Genomic DNA, 27,659 nt, shown 5'->3' on the forward strand with positions numbered 1-27,659 from the left:
ACTCGCCTCACCCACTCATTGGTACAACACTCACACTCGCCTCACCCATTCATTGGTACAACACTCACACTCGCCTCACCCATTCATTGGTACAACACTCACACTCGCCTCACCCACTCATTGGTACAACACTCACACTCGCCTCACCCATTCATTGGTACAACACTCACACTCGCCTCACCCATTCATTGGTACAACACTCACACTCGCCTCACCCATTCATTGGTACAACACTCACACTCGCCTCACCCATTCATTGGTACAACACTCACACTCGCCTCACCCACTCATTGGTGCAACACTCACACTCGCCTCACCCACTCACTGGTACAACACTCACACTCGCCTCACCCACTCATTGGTACAACACTCACACTCGCCTCACCCACTCACTGGTGCAATTACATTCGCCTCACCCACTCATTGGTGCAACACTCGCCCTCGCCTCACACACTCATTGGTACAACACTCACACTCGCCTCACCCACTCACTGGTACAACACTCACACTCGCCTCACCCACTCATTGGTGCAACACTCACACTCGCCTCACCCACTCACTGGTACAACACTCACACTCGCCTCACCCACTCATTGGTACAACACTCACACTCGCCTCACCCACTCACTGGTACAACACTCACACTCGCCTCACACACTCATTGGTACAACACTCACACTCGCCTCACCCACTCACTGGTACATCACTCACACTCGCCTCACCCACTCACTGGTACAACACTCACACTCGCCTCACCCACTCACTGGTACAACACTCACACTCGCCTCACCCACTCACTGATACAACGCTCACACCCACTCATTGGTACAACACTCTCCCTCGCCTCACCCACTCATTGGTACAACACTCACACCCACTCATTGGTACAACACTCACACTCGCCTCACCCACTCATTGGTACAACACTCATGCTCGCCTCACCCACTCACTGGTACAACACTCACACTCGCCTCACCCACTCACTGGTACAACACTCACACTCGCCTCACCCACTCACTGGTACAACACTCACACTCGCCTCACCCACTCACTGGTACAACACTCACACTCGCCTCACCCACTCATTGGTGCAACACTCACACTCGCCTCACCCACTCACTGGTACAACACTCACACTCGCCTCACCCACTCATTGGTACAACACTCACACTCGCCTCACCCACTCACTGGTGCAATTACATTCGCCTCACCCACTCATTGGTGCAACACTCGCCCTCGCCTCACACACTCATTGGTACAACACTCACACTCGCCTCACCCACTCATTGGTGCAACACTCACACTCGCCTCACCCACTCACTGGTACAACACTCACACTCGCCTCACCCACTCATTGGTACAACACTCACACTCGCCTCACCCACTCACTGGTACAACACTCACACTCGCCTCACACACTCATTGGTACAACACTCACACTCGCCTCACCCACTCACTGGTACATCACTCACACTCGCCTCACCCACTCACTGGTACAACACTCACACTCGCCTCACCCACTCACTGGTACAACACTCACACTCGCCTCACCCACTCACTGATACAACGCTCACACCCACTCATTGGTACAACACTCTCCCTCGCCTCACCCACTCATTGGTACAACACTCACATTCGCCTCACCCACTCATTGGTACAACACTCACATTCGCCTCACCCACTCATTGGTACAACACTCATGCTCGCCTCACCCACTCACTGGTACAACACTCACACTCGCCTCACCCACTCACTGGTACAACACTCACACTCGCCTCACCCACTCACTGGTACAACACTCACACTCGCCTCACCCACTCACTGGTACAACACTCGCCTCACCCACTCACTGGTACAGCACTCACATTCGCCTCACCCACTCATTGGTACAACACTCATGCTCGCCTCACCCACTCACTGGTACAACACTCACACTCGCCTCACCCACTCACTGGTACAGCACTCACATTCGCCTCACCCACTCACTGGTACAACACTTAGGCACTTACACTCGCCCTACCCACTCACCTGTCTTAAAATTCTGCACAGTGAGTATATATATATATATATATATATATATATATATATATATATATATATATATATATATATATATATATATATATATATATATGTCGTGCCGAATATGTAAAACTGGTCAATTAGCAGGAACTCATTTAAAATTAAGTCCTCTCTGAAATTTTCTCTTATACACTTGAAGATATATTTTTTTCATTAATGTTAATGTAAATTTTTTTAATTTTGCACCAAAAGAATCTTAGAAAACTTACCTAACCTTATTATGACAAGAGCAATTTATTTTAGCCTAACCCAACTAAATATATTTTTGATTTGTTTACAGTAATTTAATACTAAACAAACACAGTGAAATATATTTTTTTCGTTAGGTTAAGAATGATTTTGACGAAATTATTGCATACACAAATTTTCACTTGTCCTATATGGCAAGATGAGCGTTGCTATTTAAGCCAAGATCGCAAGTTCTGCCTATTCGGCACGACATATATATATATATATATATATATATATATATATATATATATATATATATATATATATATATATATATATATATATATATATATATATATATATATATATTGAGACTCAGGTTAGGGTGTGTGTAGAAGAGAGGGAGACTACTTCCCGGTAAAAGTAGGTCTTAGACAGGGATGTGTATTGTCACCATGGTTGTTTAATATATTTATAGATGAGGTTGTAAAAGAAGTAAATGCTAGGGTGTTCGGGAGAGTGGTGGGATTACATTATGGGGAATCAAATACAAAATGGGAATTGACACAGTTGCTTTTTACTGATGATACTGTGCTTATGGGAGATTCTAAAGAAAAATTGCAAAGTTTAGTGGACGAATTTGGGAGTGTGTGTAAAGGTAGAATGTTGAAAGTGAACATAGAAAGAGTAAGGTGATGAGGGTATCAAATGATTTAGATAAAGAAAAATTGGATATCAAATTGGGGAGGAGGAGTATGGAAGAAGTGAATGTTTTCAGATACTTGGGAGTTGACGCGTCGGTGGATGGATTTATGAAGGATGAGGTTAATTATAGAATTGATGAGGGAAAAAAGGTGAGTGGTGCATTGAGGTATATGTGGAGTCAACAAACGTTATCTATGGAGGCAAAGAAGGGAATGTATGAAAGTATAGTAGTACCAACACTCTTATATGGGTGTGAAGCTTGGGTTGTGAATGCAGCAGCGAGGAGGCGGTTGGAGGCAGTGGAGATGTCCTGTCTAAGGGCAATGTGTGGTGTAAATATTATGCAGAAAATTCGGAGTGTGGAAATTAGAAGGTGTGGAGTTAAAAGCATTAGTCAGAGGGCTGAAGAGGGATTGTTGAGGTGGTTTGGTCATTTAGAGAGAATGGATCAAAGTAGAATGGCATGGAGAGCATTTAAATCTGTAGGGGAAGGAAGGGGGGTTAGAGGTCGTCCTCGAAAAAGTTGGAAGGAAAGGGTAAAGGAGGTTTTGTGGGCGAGGGGCTTGGACTTGCAGCAGGCGTGCGTGAGCGTGTTCGATGGGAGTGAATGGAGACGAATGGTATTTGGGACCTGACGATCTGTTGGAGTGTGAGCAGGGTAATATTTAGTGAAGGGATTCAGGGAAACCGGTTATTTTTATATAGCCGGACTTGAGTCCTGGAAATGGGAAGTACAATGCCTGCACTTTAAAGGAGGGGTTTGGGATATTAGCAGTTCGGAGGGATATGTTGTGTATCTTTATACGTATATGCTTTCAAACTGTTGTGTTCTGAGCACCTCTGCGAAAACAGTGATTATGTGTGAGTGAGGTGAAAGTGTTGAATAATGATGAAAGTATATTCTTTTTGGGGATTTTCTTTCTTTTTGGGGATTTTCTTTCTTTTTGGGTCACCCTGCCTCGTTGGGAGACGGCCGACTTGTTGAAATATATATATATATATATATATATATATATATATATATATATATATATATATATATATATATATATATATATTTATGTGTGTGTGTGTGTGTGTGTCGTGCGGAATAGGTAAAATTGGTCAGATAGCAAGAACTGATTTAAAATTAAGTCTTTTCTAAAATTTTCTCTTGTACGTTTAAAGACAGATTTTTACTAAAAGAGCCTTAGAATACTTACCTAACCTTATTATAACAAGCGCAATTTAATTTAGCCTAGTCTAACTTAATAAGTTTATAATAATTTAGTAATAAACAGAGACAATGAAATATGTTTTTTTCGTTAGGTTCAGAATGATTTTTGCGAAATTATTGCATACACAAATTTTTGCAAGTTTTACTTATTCGGCACGACTTATATATATATATATATATATATATATATATATATATATATATATATATATATATATATATATATATATATATATATATATATATATATATATATATATATGCAAAACAACCACTCTGAAAGAATAGAGAAATTCCAAGCGCTTTCGTGACTACTCACATTATCAAGGAACTATGAAAGTAAAGCATCCAAGGAAGCTATATAAGGGGTCTGGCCAGCACCTCACTATCAGATCCCACAACGGTTAGTGAGGTGCTGGCCAGACCCCTTATATAGCTTCCTTGGATGCTTTTCTTTCATGGTTCCTTGATAATGTGAGTAGTCACGAAAGTGCTTGGAATTTCTCTATTCTTTCAGAGTGGTTGTTTTGCATATTTTTAAATCACCTGTTTACTGTGATCTTATTGCATATATATATATATATATATATATATATATATATATATATATATATATATATATATATATATATATATATATATATATATATATATATATATATTTCGGATAAAATCAATAAAGTGGTTCTTTCTCTTTGTCATTGGACAAGTGTGTGATAACTGAAGAGCATAAATAAAGGGATCACAGATAATCTAGTGAACAGTGCATTTACAAGAAAAAGGGACTAAATTTGCGAAATAATCATTGCTCCCATCCACTCACCTCTCTCAACCATTGGTCTGACACTTCACCTCACAGGAAACAAAACTGCAGCTGCCACAGAAAAAGACAGAAGTGGTGAAATATGTATATTCTGCAAGTACTATGCAAGAGGACTCGGCAAATGTCCACACACCAGGAAGTGTTCCATTATGGTACGAAGGTACGGTGTTGTTTTGAAAAGGATTGCAGGTATTTTCACCTTGAGATGTGTAAATCGTCATGTATTGCTGACATTCAGTGTTTAAAACTAAATAACAATAAAGGTAACTACAGTGATCTCCTTGCAGAAGAAAAAACAATGTTTAGAGGTTTTACAAAAATATATACCAGGGTTGATGTTTTGAACAGCGAGATAGGACGCAGACCTACAGTGTACATAGACGTGAGGGAATAAATAAATTACAGGAAGGAATATAATTCAGTTTAACATTCTTTGCTGTACAGAATAATACAGTAAAGTACTAGGTATTAAATAATCTGGTAATTATCCTTGTAAGTAGACCACCGTCATCAACGACAGGGGAATTCACGGTACATATATGTAGTTAGTTGCCTTGAACGCCATGAAATTCATACGTAATATATAGCCTTGTTGGAGATGTCAGTACTTTAAATGTTAAATAGAAATTGGTAGACAACAGCATTGTACTAGAAGTACCGGGAAGTAATTGAACCCAGCCAAAAACACACCAGAGAGGTACTGTAAAAAAAATTCCTGTGAACCAAGAGATAACACAAAACATAACAAATGGAAATATATTAGACTTGATCTTCAGGAATAATGAGGAACTTATCGGAGACATGACTGCGATTGCATAAAGACATACATCCATTAATAGAAACCTAAATTATAGCCATCGTGAAAGGATGTTCAGTAAATTTAAATTCACCCTGAGACAAAATAAACAAAGAAGTATCAGATATTCCCTGGGAAACGGTCTTGAGCACCATTAACCCTCACCGGTGCATGGAAAAGTTGAATACAGAAGCCTGCAAGGACTGTTACAATATATTCCGTTGAAAATGCCTACAATAAAAATCAGATTTTGAAATAAAAGATAGAAGATTTTGAGAGTTATTGAACTGCTTTAAAATAAGCATATGTCAGTGCAAAGGAAAAGTAATTAGCACCGAGAGATTACCGATGTAGAGCAGAAACGGAAGCACAAAATGAACAAAAAGTCATTCAGAATTGCAATAAATCCTAAATATATCACCACATACGCAAAATCCTAATAAAAAAAAATCTAAAATTGATCCACTACTCACAGGAGGTTCAAGCACCTAGGAAGACAAAGAAACTAGAGATGTTTTTAAAGATATCTATGAATCACTCTTCAGCAATCCAATAAACGACAGGAGAGTTGAGGATTCATATAGTGTTTTTCCATTACCTCTGCCTTTCTTACATATCATAATCTCACATTAACTCACGTCCTCCAGAATTCGAAAATGAAACAGAAAACATTCTCACAGTCAACGCCTGGGTCTGATTGATGGAATTCTCTTTTTATAAAAAAATTGCAGAAACCACTAACATATTTGCTATTCTTTGAAAAAGATCTTAGATCTATGTTAAATCCCCGAGGTTTTATAAAATGCAGACATAGCTCCTCTTCACATAGGCCACGGTAGACTCCGGCAGAAAATTACACATCAGTAGAACTGTCATCACACAGAAACTTTGAAAGGATGGTGAGACGCCAGATTACAAATTTTATGGGAAAACCATAACCTACACAAGACAAGTCAGTATGAATTTAGAGCAGATCATGTTTGTCATAACTACTAGAATATTACGACGAAATTACCAAGGCTTTGGAAGAAAGCCAAAATGTAGATGTTTTTAAATCTTATAACATTGACACTGGAAATCATAGAATAACAGGCCATAAAATAAGGTCAGTATGGATACAGGTTATTTGAGGGCTACAAGTTATTTAAATGGCTGAGGTAAACCATGGTTACATTAAATTGATAGAGTTATTCGATACTAATTAAAAATGTTAATTGACTCTCTCTCCTTTTTGTGTAATGATTAAGAAAACGGAAGAAACACCGAAGAGGCTCTAGCATGACGTAAGTTTCAACAGAAGAGGGGATAGAAGTCGCAGATGTTTATCACAAGCAAGAAAGTTTAGGTTACTGCTGGTCTGCTGAAACTCTGGGCAGACGAGAAACCTACAAAGGAAACTTGAGATATGCTGCAGCGGGGACTCAAATAAGAGAAACTGCGGAGCCCGTGTGACGATGAAAGTTTGCGTGAAGAAGAAGAAAGAGTATTGGGGTTGAGCAATACTAGGGAAGACGCGGTAGGAAAAAGAGGTGATTTTGTGTGCATATGGTGTACACGCTGGCCTCCAGGAGGAGGAAAGAACTTCACACTGGAGAACCTGAGTTTTCCACCCGGGAGCGATCGCCCGATTATTGAAACTCACTGGAGGGTCTGTTTAAAAATAATCACTGGCTGTTCAGTATTTTCATTTAAGGTTTAACTTAGGTTTGCATAATTTATTTCATCTTTGTAACTACTGATTTCTGGTTATGAAGCCAAAGAAAAATGAAGTGAAAGTAAGTAAATTAAAGAAGGTAATGGTTAGTGATCGGTGTGAGCGATTGCTGAAAGAGAGGTTGACTCGAATGCCAGAAAGTGAGGAAGGGGAGGAGGTATGTTGTGGATTGAAGAATACAGTGTGTGCAGCAGAAAATTATTGTTGTGAGAAGACGAATGCTGAAGGAAATTTGAAAAAATGGTGGTAAACATGAAAAAGTTAACACAATAATATGGAAGGCGACGTGTATAGACAAGAGAAAATGAGTTATGAAGGGGTGAAGAGGCTAATGAACCAGGTGAAAAAAGGCAGTTGCAGAGGGAAATTTCATTGAGACGTTTCGCCTGTCTACAAATAAGAGGTAATCAAATAAATAAAAGGCGGTCATTGTTACATTTATAAATCTGGAAACTGCTTGTGATATGGTGGACAGTGGGGGTAGGTAGATGTTGAAAATGTATGGAGTAGGTGGTACGTTGTGAGAATGAGGTGAGATCAGTAATCACGAAGAGTGAGGTAAAGGGGGAGTAGTAACTATGATAAATGAGGTAAAGAGAGCAGTAATTACGACGAACGGGGTGAAGAAAGCAGTATATCATGAACACAGGTACACTAAGTCCCCAGGCAAGAAACAAACCAAGGCAAATGCAGACACAAAGGGCAATTTTTGAGTGGCTTTACAATATATACTGAGTGCAGTAAAGCAACAAATTAATAATGAGAAAGCGCTTATTACAATTAACTTACAAGTCACATAAGAGTTTTCGGTATTTATACTCAGCCTGCTAGTGAGAGACTGACTCCTACCATGGGGGGGGGGGGTAGGGTAAATATAATATCAATTTGGCTGGGGTCGAGCTCCCATCCAGTTGGTTGATGTATAAACCCAACAGCGAATCAGTGTGACTAGGGGCCCCTACAGCCACACGGCCCTAACTGCCAATTTGGAATGCAGGATGTGGCTGTGTGATCGTCACATGCGCACGCTACACGGTAACTACGACTATTAAAGCATCTGAGACATGTGGTGCCATGGGGCACTTCTGTAATGTTACATGATAAGTGGACACTAGCGTCACAGTGCCACTGGGCATGAATGAGCAGAAGTGACAATACAATACCATAGGAGGGTAGAATAAACAAATGGTTTGCGCATGAGTGAGAACCAGACGAATAAAGCAGAGTGCCTAGGAGGCCCTCAGAGGTGTATCTGGAGAGGGGAAACACAGGAGGTCATAAAGTCAGGGGAATGGGGAGAGCAAGTGGAGCAAGCAAGCAAGGTGGCAGTCTTCATGATAACCTTATGTGTACTTGTTTACTCACCAGTGAGTACACTCTTGGTTACTTACCAGTGAGTACACTCTTGGTTACACATATTGCTGGCTATACATTGTTTATTTATACTGGCACGCATGTGTGTGTGTGTGTGTGTGTATGTGTGTACTCACAGTCTCAGCTCCTGGCCCTGCTTGTTTGTTTTCCTCCTGTACATACCTACTTTTGAAACTGTGCGTCCCCCTCTAGCTCATTCCACCGTCCTTTCCCTCTCATACAGAAGGAATATTCCTTGACGTTCCTGTAAGTTTATTTGTCTTTAGATTCTATCCGTGCCTCTCCTCTTTGTTCCTCGCATTTCCATATCCGGGACAAACTATTTGAAATGCGTAGACCAATGAGATTTGTGTGTTAGGGGGGGGGTGCTAGTTTACAAGTCTGAGTGTTGACAGCCTTGAAGGGGAGAGAAACAAGGACCATATATAGAACAGCGAATAGGAGAGAGAAATAAGGAGTAAAGACCGTGATGGAACTGTGAAACAATCACTGGAGAGAGGAATAACAGGCAAACAATAGAGGGGACTGATGGAGGGAAGTTGGAGTATACAGTAAAGGGACGTAGTACGAGGAAGGAGCACAGGCTGTTTAAGATTGCTCAGCAAACAGTTTCCTTGCTGGGTAAAGTACATTAAAAGTTTCATTGATCCAACATTTAAAATCGCCGGTGATTCAACGTCGAAAAAATTCTCGTGATCCAACTTCAAAACGCTCGAGTGATGCACCGTCAAGTTTCCGAAGGAAGTAGTGGGTCTTAGGTCTTGCGTAGTAATAGTAACGCCTCCCGTTACCCAGGTGAGTGGTGCCTCCCGCAGTCTTATATAGACAATTCCTGAATGGTCTTGAGTCATATTTAGATAGTGGCAGAATGATCTTTGGTCTTATATAGATAGTGCCATCAAAGTGCTCGATCCATTGTTGAATGCAAATGTTGTGTTACATGTAAAGCATTTGGTTGAGATACAGGTAGATGTTAGGGGTGGAGGTGGTAACACTAGCGTAGGGTGACTGCAGCAGGGAACCTCACATGATGGGATGGTACCTAACTCAGGATGTGAAGCGAAGTGGCGACCCCCTAGTGTGAAAATACATAAGTACACACCGTCACATTACCCTCAGGAATCCAGGTTCTGACAACCCTCCTGCTCACTCAACCACGTCTTCCTTAATGCATTACTGGCTTGTATGAGTGTTTCTACACACTATGTAGTGTTAGTACGTGGTATTCCTCTTGTCTACATTACCAGAGTCTTCATGTTGTCCTTGGGAATGAAAGCAGAGGATTGGATAAAGATGCTGCAGCGCAGAGTACGATAATAGTGCATCAGTGTAGCATGTTGTACCCAAAGTGTAATGTATGCTTACCCAGATTATTATTACAATCAAAAGGAAGCACTAAACCTATCAAGATCATACAGTTTGCTTACCCAGAGTGTAATATGTATTGTACTCAGAGTGACCCTGAGGCTGCTCTCCCTGCCCTGTTCCTGAAGTGTAATCAGGATATCTTCAGCCTAATTTAAATTATTATAATTATTATTATTATTATTATTATTATTATTGTTGTTATTATCATAACTAAGCGTTAAATCCACAAAGGTCATACAGAGGCCTAGTTTAAAATGGCCGCTGTCACTCTTCTGTTTCTAACACCTTAAATACTTGTTTGGTGCGCCCCTCTGGCTAGCAACGCTTGTCTGAAGTGGTTTCGAAATGTGTGTTGTACAAGTCAGGGGTCTCATATCTACTTGTTAACTAAGCGAATACCTCTCAATAACTGTTTACGTTTGTTTGAAAGATATTTTATTAAGTCATTTACTGGTACCTTGAAAACCTGATTACTTGGCACAGGCATATATGCTGAGAATTGAATCTAATTCCCATTTTAGGGATTAAAGTATTCGTACCTGGTGGTAAACAGATGACACGCAGCTACAATGGTCCGGTAACTATTGTGGAACTTTTCTTTAAAAAATGTAGGAACACGTGTTAAAGTGATGTAGGAAGATTTATTTATATAGTTGGAGAAGACTTCCAGACAAAAGTTAAAAACACTTGACTATTTGAATGTGTCAGGTCCAGGTCTTTTGTTTCAGCCAAAGCTGATTAGCCTGGTTATATAGTAATATATATGTATGTATGTATGCATGGCATGCATTAGAGTTGCTACCGACCTGTTACGCGAGTGTGAAGTGAAAACCTGTTAAACGTTTTGCACTCTGGCGGGATTGCTACTAATTTCTTTCTCTTTTACGTAAGATGACAGTTAAATCTTATAAACTGATGTTTTCATTCGGCATACCTTATAACGAGTTTCTTAATAGGTTTTATTCCTGTAATAGTTCCTGCTCAAATTACGAGGCCTGGTTTAGGAGGCGTTGTGTAGGAGGCCTGGTTTAGGATACCTGGGTTAGGAGGCGTGGTGTAGGAGGCCTGGTTTAGGAAGCGTGGTGTAGGAGGCCTGGTTTAGGATACCTGGGTTAGGAGGCCTGGTTTAGGAGGCCTGGTTTAGGAGGCCTGGTTTAGGAGGCCTGGTTTAAGACCTGATCACTGGGGCAACGGTCCTCAGATACATTGACAGATATCGTTTTGTCCCAGAACACTCAGGCACCACCCAGTGTTACCGTGTTTTCCCTACTCTTCCCTAGAGAAGCCTTTACCAGATTTCGAAGTGTTTTTATGCGAGGTCAACACTGTACGAGCTTGTGTTTTTGAAAGGTGTGATATATTAAATGAGAGAGAGAGAAAGGGTAGCAGATATCGAACAAATCCAGGGTGCCAAATGACATAGTGTATGCAGCTGTGTGATAGATTCCAGTGACTCACGAAATTGCCATGGGTTCAAGTCCCACCCGTTCCCTGATTTAATTAGAGTCCAGTGGTGTGAAGGAACGATATCGTTCCAGACCATGGAGCTGAACCCTTCTCCAGGCTGAGGGACTGACCACTTCAGATCATTATCTCCAAGGATGGACTGGTTACATCTTTATTTCACTGCTGTATCTGCTTCCTCTTTATTTGAAGAAGCCTACTGTGTAGGCGTAACGTTTCATAAATAAAGATACCCAACTGTTGCACATGTGTCTTAATCTTCAACTTGTCGGTATTTTTTACCATTTTCTCATATTTGTGGTTGTCGGGGTTGAGCCTCGGCTCCTGGCCACGCCTTTCCATTGGTCGATACTGGGTTCCCCATCTGGCTTCGTAAACCCTATTATACCTCTTCTTAAAACTCTATGTTGATCCTGCCTCAATCGCTTCGCTATCTAGGTCGTTTTCGCTTCCTGTTCTGTTAACCTAAACTAGGATTTCCTAACATCCCTGTGACTCATCTGTATTTTTAACATCCAGGTGTGCCTCGTGACCCGCCTCTAAAACAAACTTGCCCTGTCCACCCTGTCAATTCCTCTATCTTTTGTACATCATAATCATGTCACCCCCCATCCCCCCCGTTATCCTGTCCTCTTAGTGGGAAAGGGAAGATGTCTAAATAAAAAATAAATAAGTTAAAGGATAATGTGACTGTGAAAGAGAGAGAGAGAGAGCAGAAGAAAATAATGACAGAGACAGACCGATAGTTTTTGGCAAAGGAATAAAGTGGAAATGGGTGAGGTAGAGAGCGAGAGTGATTTTATAGGAGTTTGAGGAAGACTTTATTAGGGTATAGGAGAGTGAGGCATCCAGATAGGAATACAGGAAGGGAGCTTGAAGTCAGGCAGGGAGCAGCCACGCTGGTAGGAGGGGCGACAAATAGACTGGTAGGCAGACAGGGAGCAGACAGACCGGCAAACAAACTGGCAGGGAGCAGGCAAACGATTGGGAGGCAAAGAGGAAGAAATGGAGCCAGGCAGGCAAGTAGACATGGAGAGGCAAACAAACGGACAAGAAGCGCTAAACAGACAAGGAGGAGGGGCAGAGAGAAAAGCAGACAAGGAATGAGAGATATGCATGCAGAGAATGAGGGAAGCAAGAGTGAGGGAATGAAGTAAAAAGAAATAGACAAGACAGAGAAGGGAGAAGACAGCAAGGCATAAGAAACAGGCAGCCAGTCATGGAGACAGACAAGTAGGTAGGCAGGCAGGCTAGCAGAGAGGCAAGCTGGCAGATGATCAAGCAGATAAGCTAGCAGATAGGCAGTCAACGTTTGAAGGGTAGGGAGTGGTGGTGATTTTAATAACTAAGGCTAGATTTTGCTTTGTTTACTAGTACGCTTTGTGTTCTATTTATTGAAAATTGAATATCGATTTTCTTAATTTGCTTGGTATACCTAGTGAAGTGATCGATAATGAAGGTAATAAGTAGAAGTGTTACTGAAGGAGTGAAGAGAAAAGAAGTATTGTTTGCAGAGGAACAAAGTTTATTCAGAAGGAACCAAGATGTGTGAATCAAGTGACTGCAGTTAACTGTGATATGAGAAAGGTGCTACTTGTTCCATTGATGATTTTGGAAAATTCAAGGATAGAGTAAATATCGAAGTGTTGTGGCTGGTGTTGCAAATGAAAGATCTGACGAGTGTTTATAAGGAAAGTTAGGCTCAGGTTAGAATACATAGAAACTATAGGAAATATTTTCTAGCTAAAGTTTAAAGTGGAATCCTAAAAGTGTTAGGAATGCGAACCTAAAAGATAAAAGATCTGTTAGCAAATAGTAGTTGTCGCATTGTTTGTTTACAAATGAAAGTGTTATTGGGGGATTCAGAAGAGAAGTTAGTGGAGAAGTCTGGAAGTGTGTGTAAAAGAAGTGTGTGTAAAAGGAAAAACTTTAAATTGAATAAGTAAAACTCTAAGAGAGGAGATGAGAATTGAAGGCAGGAGGATGACGTCAGTGAATATGTTTAGATACTTGGAATTAGAGGTGTTATTAGTCGGCTCTGTGAAGAATAAAATAAATTACGAAGTACATCAAGGAAAACACGTAGCAGGAGTGTTAACATATCTGTAGAAATATGTTTGTCAGCGAATGCACAAATAAGATTGCATCATAGTGTTGCAGCTAGGAGGCGGCTGAAGAAGTGAAGATGTTCTATGATGTACTTCATACAGGAAGAGCGATTATTGAGATAATTTATGTGAAGAGGGATATATCTTTGATGAGTTCCGAGCGTTTTTCTTCTCCCAGAGCCCGGCCTTGAGCCAGGCTTATTAAGAGGGTACCTTTGATATACCTTTGAAGAGTTTCGAGAGTTTATCTACTTTCTGAGCCCGGCCATGGGCCAGGCTCGTCTGGTGCCTGCCTGGTCAACCATGCTATTACTGCTGGAGGCCCACTGCCCCAAATATCCATTACAGCCTGGTTGATCTGGCACCTGAAGATACTTGTCCAGTTTCCTCTTGAAGGCTTCTACACTTGTTTCAGCCGTGTTTCTGATATTTTCTGGTAAGATGTTGAATAGTCTGGGACCCCGGATGTTGATACAGTGTTCCCTTATTGTTCACACCTCACCCTAGCTTCTCTCTGGGTTTATTTTACACTTCCTCCCATATCTCTCACTCCAGTATGTTATGACAGTGTGCAAATTTGGGACTAAGCCCTCGAGTACCTTCCAGGTATATATCACCATGTACCTCTCTCTCATCCGCTCCAATGAGTACATGTTCAAGACTTGCAAGCGTTCCCAGTAGTTTAGGTGCTTTACTGGCTCAATGTGAGCCGTAAACGATCTCTGTATTTGTTCCAGCTCCGATATTTCTCCTGCCCTGAACGGGGCCGTCAGGACTGAGCAATATTCTAAGTGAGGGAGCACTAGCGATTTGAAGAGTCACCATCGGCATTGTTTCCCTTGTTTTGAAAGTTCTCAATACCCACCCAGTCATCTTCCTGGCTGTCGTGATCTTTGTCTTGTTATGGTCTTTAAAAGAAAGATCCGCTTACATAATTATTCCTAGGTCTTTTACGTGTTCCATACGTTCTGTTTAGTGACCCCTTGAGTTTTATATATAGTGTTCCTTTTGAGTTCTTCATTGTTTCCATATCTAAGCAGCTGGAACTTACCACCATTGAACACCATGTTGTTTTCCACTGCCCACTGTAAAACCCTGTTTATGTCTTCCTGTACTTTTTCAGTGTCCTCTACCGTACTGACTTTCAGGCTTATTTTAGTGTCATCTGCAAATGATGATACAAAAGTGTGCTGGGTGTTTTTGTCTATGTCTGCTATGAGGATGAGAAACAGCAGAGGTGCCAGGACAGTGCCTTGGGGCACTGAGCTTTTGACCTCGCTGATGCTGGATCTTGCCCTGTTCACTACTACTTTTTGTGTTCTGTGTTAGGAAACCGAAAATCCATCTTCCTACCTTCCCCGTAATGCCCATGGCCCTCATTTTGTGCGCTATCACTCCATGATCGCATTTGTCAAACGCCTTTGCAAAATCTGTGTAAATCGCATCTGCGTTTTGGTCGCCTTCCAATGCCTCCGTAATTCTCTCATAATGGTTCAACAAATTCTGTCATAATGGTTGTATAATGGGTGTATAAATTTAAGGTGTGTAAAAAAAAGGTATAGGAAATCAACTAGGAATGGTTGGAAAGAGGGTGTGAAGAATGTTTAGAGCATCCAGCAAGCTTGTGTCAGCATTTGATAGGATTGAGCGGAAAATGTATGTTTTTTTTATTGTGTGATTTACGTGCTTTTGAATCGTTGGCATGTTAATATCTGGGAAGGGTGGGAGGAATGCCACTTTATGCAGTATATTCAATTTATGTTGAATATATATCGTACAAAGAGATATTCTTCACATTGCCACCACTGTTGGAAGGAGCCATGGCAAACATACTACTTCCCATCTGGCTTAATGAATTAATTAATTCCTAATTCACTGATTAGTTACACACTGTACTTGAGTGAAGTCCACTCCACCTTTTATTTTAACTGCTCTGTTTTCTGTCATTCACTTTTTCCCCGCCGGACAAAGTACATTTAAATAATATATATATTTGCAAATTAGATAAGCACAAGTTAAAGGGGACGTTAAAAGACACCCTACAATAAGTCTGTTTACTAACTGAAAAGACACTGTGATACAAAATCTCAGTATAAAATTGCTACTAGGAAAATATTCAGTAGTCTATTATGTTTCTGTCTATGACATACCAGGACAGAGATTAGTCGACAATACTAAGAGTTCACCTACACCCATGGTGCTACTGGACACCTCTCTCTGGTAGCTTCCTCACTGCCACCATTCTATAACTACAAAACACTCCTCTGCCCTTCTCTCTCCCTCCTTCTTGATCATAATATCATAAGTTTCTTACATGGTCTAACAAGGATCAGTGGCCTTCCCGCACCAAACTGATTAATCTGGATGATCTCAAAACAAGATCTGGAAAAGTGTTGATTCTTGTTTAGAACAACATTCCCACAGCACATAAAGAACTGAAGTCAGCGCGTCCTGCTTATCTGCAGCATTACATATTGCACAGAGAGGCATTTCTAAGGGATTCGGGAAACCCGTTTGCAGGATTTTAGTTTTGGAGGCGGAAAGTGTACACTCTCACTTTCCAAGACGAATGAGGAAATTGCGGTTCATTAGGCTATTAGTGAATAAATAGGAAGGACTGGGTGATAGTGATTTTTTTCTTTTGCCCACTTTGTCTTGGTGGAAGTCAGTTGTTACAAAAAAAAAATGAAGGTCATTGATCCAGGTATTCAAAATACTTAACATTAATACGTACTTAGGTTTCAGTTACTTTTATTTATAATATTTACGTTAGTTGTATGTATGATGACGATATTCTAATGAACGGGGGGGGGGGGTTAAGGTGGATGCGTGAGGTGTTAACTAGTTCAGTTTGTGAGGGGTGGAGCTCTAAGTGAGGGGGTTATGGGGAAGAGTGCCCACAAATATGGGTATTACAAAGGCTAGAGCAAATCTTTATTACGACAGAGTTTCGTTCAAACAAAGCTCTATCATGTCTTTCAGAGGAACTAACAAGCTTCCATATAATATAGTTCATCCGGAGAGATGTTATATATGAAGGCGGGTCCAGCGTGTCACTAATACAAATACATAAATAATACACTTTGTATTTTGTATGTATTTTAAAAAGATCTACGATACATTACAGAGCACGGAGGAAGGTCGGCAGGCAGGTAGAGAGACGAGCAGCATAACAGACAGACCCTGAGGCAGAGGCACTCTCTCTCTCTCTCTCTCTCTCTCTCTCACACACACACACACACACACACACACACACACACACACACACACACACACACACACACACACACACACACACACACACACACACACATACACACACACACACACACACAATCTTCCCACCAGGATACCAGATCATGAGGAAAGATAGAAGGGGCAGAGGGGGAGGAGGGGTTGCTCTGCTCGTGAAAAACAGATGGAAATTCGAGAAAATGGGAGGCATAGATGAGACGGGAGAGACTACATAGTAGGTACACTTCAGTCTGGGGAGCACAAGGTGGTCATTGCAGTGATGTATAATGCACCACAGAACTGCAGGAGGCCAAGAGAGGAATATGAAGAGAGCAACAGAGCAATGGTGGACTCACTTGCTGAGGTGGCAAGAAGAGCTCACTCCAGCAGAGCAAAGTTGCTGGTTATTGGGGATTTCAACCACAGGGAGATTGACTGGGAAAACTTGGAGCCACATGGGGGTCCCGAAACATGGAGAGCCAAGATGTTGGACGTTGTGCTGGAAAACCTCATGCACCAACATGTTAAGGACACTACCAGAGTGAGAGGGGAGGATGAACCAGCAAGATTGGACCTTGTGTTCACCCTGGGCAGTTCAGACATTGAGGACATCACGTATGAGAGTCCCCTAGGAGCTAGCGACCACGTGGTTCTGTGCTTTGAATACATAGAGTTGCAAGTGGATAGAGTAACAGGAGTTGAATGGGAAAAGCCAGACTATAAAAGAGGGACTACATAGGGTTGAGGAACTTCCTGCAGGAGGTTCCGTGGGACAGAACTGGCAGGAAAGCCAGTAAACGAAATGATGGAATATTCAACAAAATGCAAGGAAGCAGTGGAAAAGTTTATTCCCAAGGGCAACAGAAACAATGGGAAGACCAGAACGAGCCCCTGGTTTACCCGACGGTGTAAGCAGGCAAAAACAAAGTGCAATAGAGAATGGAAAAAGTACAGAAGACAGAGAACACACGAAAATAGGGAGATCAGTCGCAGAACCAGGAACGAGTATGCACAGGTAAGGAGGGAGGCCCAGCGACAGTATGAAAATGACATAGCATCGAAAATCAAGACTGACCCGAAACTGTTGTATAGCCACATCAGGAGGAAGACAACAGTCAAAACCAGGTGATCAGACTGAGGACAGAAGGTGGAGAACTCACAAGAAATGATCAAAAGGTATGTAAGGAGCTAAACAGGAGATTTAAGGAAGTTTTTATAGTAGAGACAGGAAGGGCTGTGGGAAGACATCACAGAAGGGAACATCAAGAGGGAATATACCAACAAGTGTTGGATGACAACGAACAACTGAGGAGGAGGTGCAGAAGCTGCTAAGTGACCTTGATACCTCAAAGGCGATGGGACCGGACATCTCCCCATGGGTCCTAAGGAGCAGAGATGCTGTGCGTGCCCCTAACCACAATCTTCAACACATCCCTTGAAACTGGGCAACTACTTGAGAAATGGAAGACAGCAAATGTAGTCCCCATATTTAAGAAAGGAAACAGAAATGAGGCACTAAACTACAGACCTGTGTCTCTGACATGTATTGTGTGCAAAGTCATGGAGAAGATTATCAGGAGGAGAGTGGTGGAACACCTGGAACGGAACAAGATTATAAATGAAAACCAGCATGGGTTCATGGAAGGCAAATCCTGTGTCACAAACCTCCTGGACTTTTATGACAAGGTAACAGAAGTAAGACACGAGAGAGAGGGGTGGGTTGATTGCGTTTTCCTAGACTGCAGGAAGGCCTTTGACACAGTTCCCCACAAGACATTAGTGCAGAAGCTGGAGGATCAGGCGCATATAACAGGGAGGGCACTGCAATGGATCAGGGAATACCTGACAGGGAGGCAGCAACGAGTCATGGTACGTAAAGAGGTATCACAGTGGGCGCCTGTGACTAGCGGGGTCCCACAGGGGTCAGTTCTAGGACCAGTGCTATTTTTTTTATATATGCGAACGACAAGATGGAAGGAATAAACTCTGAAGTGTCCCTATTCGCAGATGAAGTTGATGAGAAGAATTAAATCGGATGAGGATGAGGCAGGACTGCAAAGAGACCTGGACAGGCTGGACATGTGGTCCAGAAACTGGCTTCTCGAATTCAACCCTGCCAAATGCAAAGTCATGAAGATTGGGGAGGGGCAAAGAAGACCGCAGACAGAGTATAGGCTAGGTGGACAAAGACTACAGACCTCACTCAGGGAGAAAGACCTTGGGGTGACCATAACACCGAGCACGTCACCGGAGGCACACATCAACCAAATAACTGCTGCAGCATACGGGCGCCTGGCAAACCTGAGAATAGCGTTCCGATACCTTAATAAGGAATCGTTCAAGACACTGTACACTGTGTATGTTAAGCCCATACTGGAGTATGCAGCACCAGTCTGGAACCCACACCTGGTCAAGCACGTCAAGAAGTTAGAGAAAGTACAAAGGTTTGCAACAAGGCTAGTCCCAGAGCTCAGGGGAATGTCGTACGAGGAAAGGTTGAAGGAAATCGGACTGACGACACTGGAGGACAGAAGGGTCAGGGGAGACATGATAACGACATACAAGATACTGCGGGGAATAGACAAGGTGGACAGAGATAGGATGTTCCAGAGAGGGGACACAGAAACAAGGGGTCACAGCTGGAAGCTGAAAACTCAGACGAGTCACAGGGACGTTAGGAAGTATTTCTTCAGTCATAGAGTCGTCAGGAAGTGGAATAGCCTAGCAAGTGAAGTAGTGGAGGCAGGAACCATACATAGTTTTAAGAAGAGGTATGACAAAGCTCAGGAAGCAGAGATTGAGAGGACCTAGTAGCGATCAGTGAAGAGGCGGGGCCAGGAGCTGAGTCTCGACCCCTGCAACCACAATTAGATGAGTACAATTAGGTGAGTACACACACACACACACACACACACACACACACACACACACACACACACACACACACACACACACACACACACACACACACACACACGAGAAAGCAAGCAGCAAGGCAGTCTGGTACCCACAGAAACAAGCAAGTAGGCAGTTAAGCATATAAGTAGGCAGACAGATAGGATCTTAGTCAGCAAGTGAGACGCTCACAAGCAAGGTTGCATGCAGACTCCCATACATGCATGAAAGAAGGAAGGAAAGGAAGAAAGTTATGAGAAGGTAAAATGAAGAGAAAGTACTAGGGTATACAGGAAAAAACGGACGGAGAAGTATATTAAAAACGTAAGGAAGACATGCCAAGTAAAATTAGGAGGGACGCTTAGCAGAATAAGAACAATAGAGAAGATGATGGGAAGGGGAGAGAGAGAGAGAGAGGCAGGAAGGAGAAGGGGATAGTGGGAGAGTGAAGGACGTTATTGCACTCTCACTCGTGTCACACAAAAGGTTGTACTTGAGTAAAAAGCTCAATAATTCTCTTCCTTTCTTTCGACGTCGATGGTGAGGTGGTATTACATTAAATTGTGTATTATAATGCTGGTGATGCTTGTACTGGTGATGAGTATGTAGGTTGCCAGTACACGCGCACCGCAAAAAGTCTCGTTGCGGTGCTTTTAAGTCACAGCTTGCAAGCTTAGCTTATAAAGCCACGATCGTGTGTGAATTCATTTTTGTACTAAATTTGCCAGAATCAGTCGTAACGTCACAAAATTCATGTATTCAATGATGTTAAATAGTATCTTATGTTAGTTTTAGCTAGGTTAAGTTAGATTGCTAAGTGTGTTTTTGAGCAAGAATAAAAATGTGTATTCTATGTCCTCTTTCTGTTATACCTACGCATACTTTTCCTCATTCTTTAGTTGACTGAAAAAGCTGTTGGCGAGTTAAACGTAATTATCTAATTAATACAAACGTATAAATCATAAGTGCAAGAATATTTGGACAGCCTGTAAGTGCATTCCAGTAAGTGGCTACTGAATCCTAAACCCAGCGTTCGGAAGACATGAAGATGGAGGCCACCAGAAGCGACCTCAGAACCAATAGGAAGGAAAGCAGCTTAGAGCGTTAGACGAAGACTTCGGGTTGAATTTCGCAGCTAACGTCAACCATCTTTCCGATGGCACATGTAACCCGCACGACATCAGAATCGTATACATGGTTGTTAAACATCAAAACTGCTTTCTTGGACATAAGTACGTTGCGTACGACGGAAAATTTCAGATGTTTGCAACAGGCTAGTCTGACAAGGAAAGACTAACAAGGACGATGATTTATTAGAACTGTGCACCTAGATGGGTCACGGTGTAAGGTTAGTACAAAAGTTTAACATGCTGGACGAAGCAGTAGTGGATCAGAATTTAAAGTAATTATATATCTTGCAGTCTTTCCACCAGTCATATGGGAGTGATGTTAATTAGTCATTTTAATTCATTAATTTTCAACCCTGGTAGTTCAAAAGAAGAAAAAGAGAGATTTCGTAAAAACCGATGAAAAACAAGGGAGGAGTGTTTGAAGTCTCAACAGACCGAGAGTTAATTAATTATTCTTCACTCGGGGGAGGGAGGGGCACAAAAAAAAAATAATCGTTCCAAAAAACAAATGGACTGGTTTTGAAATTATGTTTTTCGTACAGCAACAAAAACACGTCTCTGAGTTTTATCGTTGTCATCAAAAGTTGGGAGAGTCTTTGAGGCGAAGTGGTGGGAAAAAGGTGGGGAGAGTGGAGAATGCTGAGGTGGGGGAGAGAATGCTGAGGAAATGGGGATGGGGATGAGGAGAACAATAGAGAGTTGGGTGATAGGGGTAGGAAATGGGTGGGGGAGGGTCGGAGGGAAGGGATATAATTCCTGGGGCATTGCAACAACAAGATCATTGACGCCTTGGGGGGTAGCGGGTAGATGGGTTGGGCCGAAAGAGATGGCTCTGTGTGTTTTTTTATTTAGCAAAATTGGATATATTTGCAGTGTGCTGCTGGCTGGTAGTTATGGTGAGGAGGGTAGAGTGGAGGTGGTGGCGTGAGAGTGTGGAGATGATGGATTATGAGTAGTTTAGGATGGAGGGTGGGGCATCCAGATGTTTGGGGGTATACAAGTATTCTTTCTGTTTTAGGTGCTTTGACTAGCAGAGGTCATTATCGCCTGTCTATGGATAAAGTGGGTGCTATCAGTCAAGAATACATTAATAACAAAAATGGAGATAAATGGAAAGTTTCAGCTTATATACACAGAAGTATACACCTGTCGGTATACATAGCCCGTTCAGTTCACTCGAGATGGCAGATTTGGGGCTTCCTGGTAGCGTGTTATAAGGCGTGTTGCAAAGTGTGGGAAGTATTGCTCTTGCTGTTAGCGGCTCATTAATGGCTATTCACCATCACTGGTACTGAAACTCGAAATATTTCTTCTAAACTGTTTGCCAAGGCTTTACAGGAATGTAAGGAGGAACTTAGGAAATCTTTGCCTAGTCTTTTCAATATATCTCTGTTAACTGGTATAGCGCCAGATAAGTGGAAAATGGCAAATGTGACACCTATCTACAAAGCAGGAGACAGTTCCTTAGCTTTGAACTATAGACCATTGTGGGAAAATTGATGAAATCAATAATTGACGAGGCTTTTCGAAGCCACCTTGAAAATTATATATCCGCGTTTTGAAAATTGAGACACATGTGCAACATCTGGGTATCTTTATTGTAGACGTTTCGCCATCCAGTAGCTTTATCAATACAGATTTTAGGACATAATTTGAAGACAGTAGAACTATATACAAAAGATGAGGTAATCAGTTCCTCATCCTTGAAGGTGGTGTGAAGAGCACCATAGTCGTGAAGATTCTGGAGCAGAGGCATGCATGTATAATGTTTGCCAAGACCCGAGTCCTGGCACGGATCTTAATCTTGCGATGACCCGTCTCTGACTCCCTAAGGAAAAAGGGTTTTGCAATGTTGCAACGTATGCTGCTCAAGCACTGTTCTGGTCGTTCATCTGGTGCATCTCATAAGTGACAACACCGTATGTATTCCTAACTGTGGACACTAGCAAGGCGGAGGATATGTCGTTATCACGGGAAACAGCATGTCTGGTTCGTTGACTCCATGGTACACTAGTGTAGCCGCAGTCCTCTATGGACCTTCTCCGGGAGGGGACATCAGTGCTAGTTGCCTGTGGAGTGTCTCAGTAGCTTGGCACTCCAGGGAATAGTGTGTTAGGTGGCGCTGGACAACGTGCTTATTCCCTCCCGTTTCCATGTTCACTGGCTCCATGGCTGGAACTGTCAGCTCTACTACAATGTGAGCAGGCTCTTCCTCTTCCTCTGATGACACGGACTGGTTTCGCAACTTCTTCGCTAGAACTGTGCCCCACATTTCCAAATCCAAGTTCTCTGTCGTGTTTGTGGAGCATCGTGACCTCTTCTTTTTGGCAGAAGCCATGTGCCTAGTTAGTGATAAGGTAGTGTACTCCGTGAACTCCGGTGTGATGTCTGTGTTGGACCACCGTCCTGAGATAAGTACAGGACAGCTAGAGCTTCACACGAAGGTAAGTAGTATAACTGATTCATATGTAGATGTCACAGAACTTCAGGAGGATTTAGACAAACTCAAATCCTGGTCAGAAAAGTGGCAGATGCAATTCAATGTAGGTAAATGCAAAGTTCTGAAGCTCGGGAATGTTCATAATCCTAGCACTTATCAGTTAAATAATGTAGAACTTAACCATATAGGTTGCGAAAAAGGACTTGGGGGTTTTGGTAAGCAGCAACCTTAAGCCAAGACAGCAATGCCTAAGCAGTCCACAGGGTTGGCTATAACCTGGTATTGGATACAAATACAGCTGTGCCTCTGCAGTGAACGCCGGCGTCCATGTGCCAAAAATACCCAGCAAAACCGGGTAGTCTTGGGCACATAGTCGGGACAGTCAAGAGTTTCCTGTAGCAAGACGATGCCAACCTGATCCTGAATTACTGCCTCCAGCAAGGGGTGCTGTTTGCCCCTCAGGCCCTGAATGTTCCATTGTAGGACCTTGAGGGTGTGATTTGGTACCGAAGTTATTCCATGGCTGTTGTTTCCTGAGCCCTGCCCGCTCTGAGAACCTGCAAATTCATGGCGTCCACCGTCTCCTCCTCGGTCAGTAAGCACACTCTCAGGAGCGTACTGACCATCTGCCGAAATACACTCTGTTGTTCCGTGGGGTTGATTGTGTTGCAAATAAGATCCGTGAACACCTTGATGAGTGCTACAAGATCCTCCCTGGTGAGGGCCTGCTTTGGCATTGGGTTCAAAACAGTGGATATTGCCTGGGTTGTTGTGGCCTGTAGGGACTGCTGAGGGTTGGATTTCTTTATTGTATGCACCGTGGCCTGTTGCTGTATACCAGGTTGGGTAGCTAGGATCTGCCGGTGAGTTGCCAGTTGAGTCTGTAAAGAGGCTGTGCCGGGTAAGGAGTGTAGCGTTGTCAGCGAACTGGTTCTGCCATGAAGGTCCTGGCATCGTACCTGCCCCAGTCCTACATGCTGTATGAGTGCCTGTCGGGTTGGTGCATTGCCTGCTGTCTTTGCCTTGAGACGTTGAGCTGACACCACACTGGGGTGAGCTGCTACTGCCTCCATGGGCATCATCAGTGGGTATCGCATCACTACACCCTTGGTGATCTTCTGCCGAGAGTCCAGTTCCTCCAGGGTGAATGAGTGATCTGTCTCCATGACTCTCTTCAAAGTGGTGTACATTTCCTTGTTGAGAGGAGTCAATATTAGTTCTCCCCTCAAGTTGAACCATATCTTGAACTTCAGGTTGTGTCGTGATTCCAGGTATGAAACAACGCCATAGTGGGTTCTGTGGTCCCCTTGAATTTGCAAGGTCGGTTGAGCTGGTTTGCCTGCTCCTTGGACGGACGGCGCTTCTTGTTGTTGTCCACAGGGATACATCCTTCTTAGTTCTTGGGGGGTGGGGTGTTTATTTCCTCCCCTGTTTCCATATTCGCTGGCTCCATGGTTGGAACTGTCAGATCTGTTACAATGTGAGCAGGATCTTCCTCTTCCTCTGATGACACGGAGTGGTCTCGCAACTTCTTCGCTAGACTTGCGCCCCACATTTCCAAGTCGTGGAGATTCAGAATCTCCACGACTGCGGTGCTCTTCGCACCTACTCCTAGGTTGAGGGACTGATTGCCTCATCTTCTGTATATAGTCCTACTGTCTTCAAGTTATGTCCTAGAATTTGTATTGATAAAGCCACTGGTTGGCGAAACGTCTACAATAAAGATACCCAGATGTTGCACATGTGTCTTGATTTAAGGAATGCCTGTGTTCAACACTGAAATTCACAGAACCATTTAATCAACTACAGAAACGCAAGACTTATCGCCAGAGAAGACAACACTCAGTACCGCAGAATCCTAGAATCATCACTTATCTGTATATCCAACAACTTCAACCAAAACAACGGCTTCTATAACATAGCTGAACCCCTTGCCAAGAAACTTCATCGTTATCCCACATAACTACATACGCACCCGCCAGTCCCGTGCAGGTTCTTATCAGATCTAACCTACCCAGCATTCTCCACCTGACTCCATCCTATAAATACTCACTACCTTTCACCCAGGTAGATCTCTTTGTGACTTGATAATCCCACTGTTTGGGTGAAATGTTGTCAATAAAGGATCACCTTATACTGCTTATGTTTTTATTATTCTTCCATTATGTCGGCATTTTGTACCATTTATTTCCTCAGTTGATTGAGACATGCAACATTTATCACATTTCCTCAGTATTTTATTTATATCGCCTTTGTTTAGGCCCATCATCCACTTATACACTTCGATGATATCTCCCCTCATTTTACGTCTCTCCAGAGAGTGAAGATTCAAGGATCTAAGTCTAGCTTCATATGGGAGATTCCTTACACAGTGAATCATTTTAGTCATCCTTCTCTGTAAGTTTTCCAATGAATTTATATGCATCCTGTAGTAAGGAGACCAAAACTGAGCGACATAATCCAAGTGAGGCCTCACTAGTGATGTATAGAGCTGTAAAATAACTTTAGGACTCCTATTACTTCTTAAAATAAATCCTAGTAATCTGTTAGTCTTATTGTGCACACAGACATTAATTTGTCCAAATCCTCCTGGAGTTCATTGGTATTCTCCTCAGAATGAATCATGCGGCCTATTTTTGTATCAGCATATATACTCATGTCACTTGTAATTCCCTCATCATGATCATTAATGTAAATTATGAACAACAGTGGGCCTAAAACTGATCCTTGTGGAACACCGCCAGTGACCAGTCCCCATTCAGATTTGACCCCATTAATGGAAACACTCTGCTTTCTCTGCTCTCTTTTGGTAAACCATGCCTCTATCCATGCTAGAACTTTACCTCTTATACCATGAGCTGCCACTTTTAAGAAAAGTCTTTTGTGAGGTACTCTATCGAATTTTTACTGAAATTCAAATTAACAATATCATATTCTTTATCAGTGTCTGCTGCCTCAAATGTTTTATTGAAGAGCGTCAGTAAATTTGTCAGGCAGGAACGACCTCTCGTGAATCCATGCTGAGATTTATTAATCAAAGTATGCTATTCAAGGTGACTTCTAATGACATTAGCTATAATTGATTCTAATAATTTGCCTACTATAGACATCAGGCTTATTGGACGGTAATTTGATGGAGTGGATTTATCCCCTAATTTTAATATAAGAATTACAATAGCTATCTTTCACTTTTCTGGCACAACACCAGTTTGGATGAACGCATTAAACACGCTCGTTAATGGTTGACTAAGTTCCAACTTGAATTCCTTAAATACCTTTGAAAATAATTCATCGGGGCCCGGAGACTTATTTTGTTTCAGTTTACCTGCTTGATAACCATTTCCCTCGGGACAGTAATATTAATTTGTTTTCTTCAGGAACTGAATAATTGTCAATTTCTGGGATATCACTTAAGTCTTCTTGTGTAAAGACTGACAAGAAATAATCATTAAATAGAGAAAACATTTCCTGTTCATTATCAGTCAGTTTTCCATCCCCAATTTTCTTTTCTCACTGTTAGAGTGCAAAACTATAAAAGGCTTCCGTTTTAAACTCGCAAGACAGATTGATTGTATTTCCCAACCTATTACAGGTTGATAGGTCTACCAACTTATTACTTGTGTGATTGGAAGTTAAAGCATGGACTGCTACCCTGACAATAAGAAATGTAAACCACTTTTACCATGATTCGAAATGGTACGATAAACATCCACCATGAGAGAAAGTGGTAAGAATCCACCATGACTAACACTACCATTATGAGAGGAAGTGATAAGGACCACCACTGTGAGTGGAAGTGATGGGGTGGAGCGTAACTATAAATGGAAGTGGAGTGATGGATTGCCACCATCACTGGAAGAACACATGATACTATCTAGAAGGAAAGTTTAGTAACCTCTGGGAACTAACTGCTCTCTCACCCACTAGCTGAGAGAGCCACTGTCAGGCCAACCATGGAAAAGGGGAAAAGATGAAGCGAGGAAAGGGGAAGGGAGATCGGACGAGAAAAGGAAAAAGAGAGAGTGGAAGTGAAGGAGTGAAGTAAGAGGATAAATCACGAGAGAGAGAGGCCACGGGAAAGTATAAAATGGACGTGGAAGTAGAGATGGGACGATGAAAAATGAGTCGATCGAGATATT

At 42.3% G+C, this 27,659-nt stretch overlaps 1 protein-coding gene across 3 annotated transcripts in view; it reads left to right on the forward strand.

The window, feature by feature from the left end:
- LOC128689061 (max-interacting protein 1-like) overlaps positions 1–27,659 on the forward strand; it is a 1,113,127-nt gene that overhangs the window by 505,768 nt on the left and 579,700 nt on the right. The gene's annotated exons all lie outside the window — the stretch shown is intronic.

The sequence above is a fragment of the Cherax quadricarinatus genome, chromosome 21, assembly GCF_038502225.1.
Source record: "Cherax quadricarinatus isolate ZL_2023a chromosome 21, ASM3850222v1, whole genome shotgun sequence".
Classification (NCBI taxonomy): Eukaryota; Metazoa; Arthropoda; class Malacostraca; order Decapoda; family Parastacidae; genus Cherax; species Cherax quadricarinatus.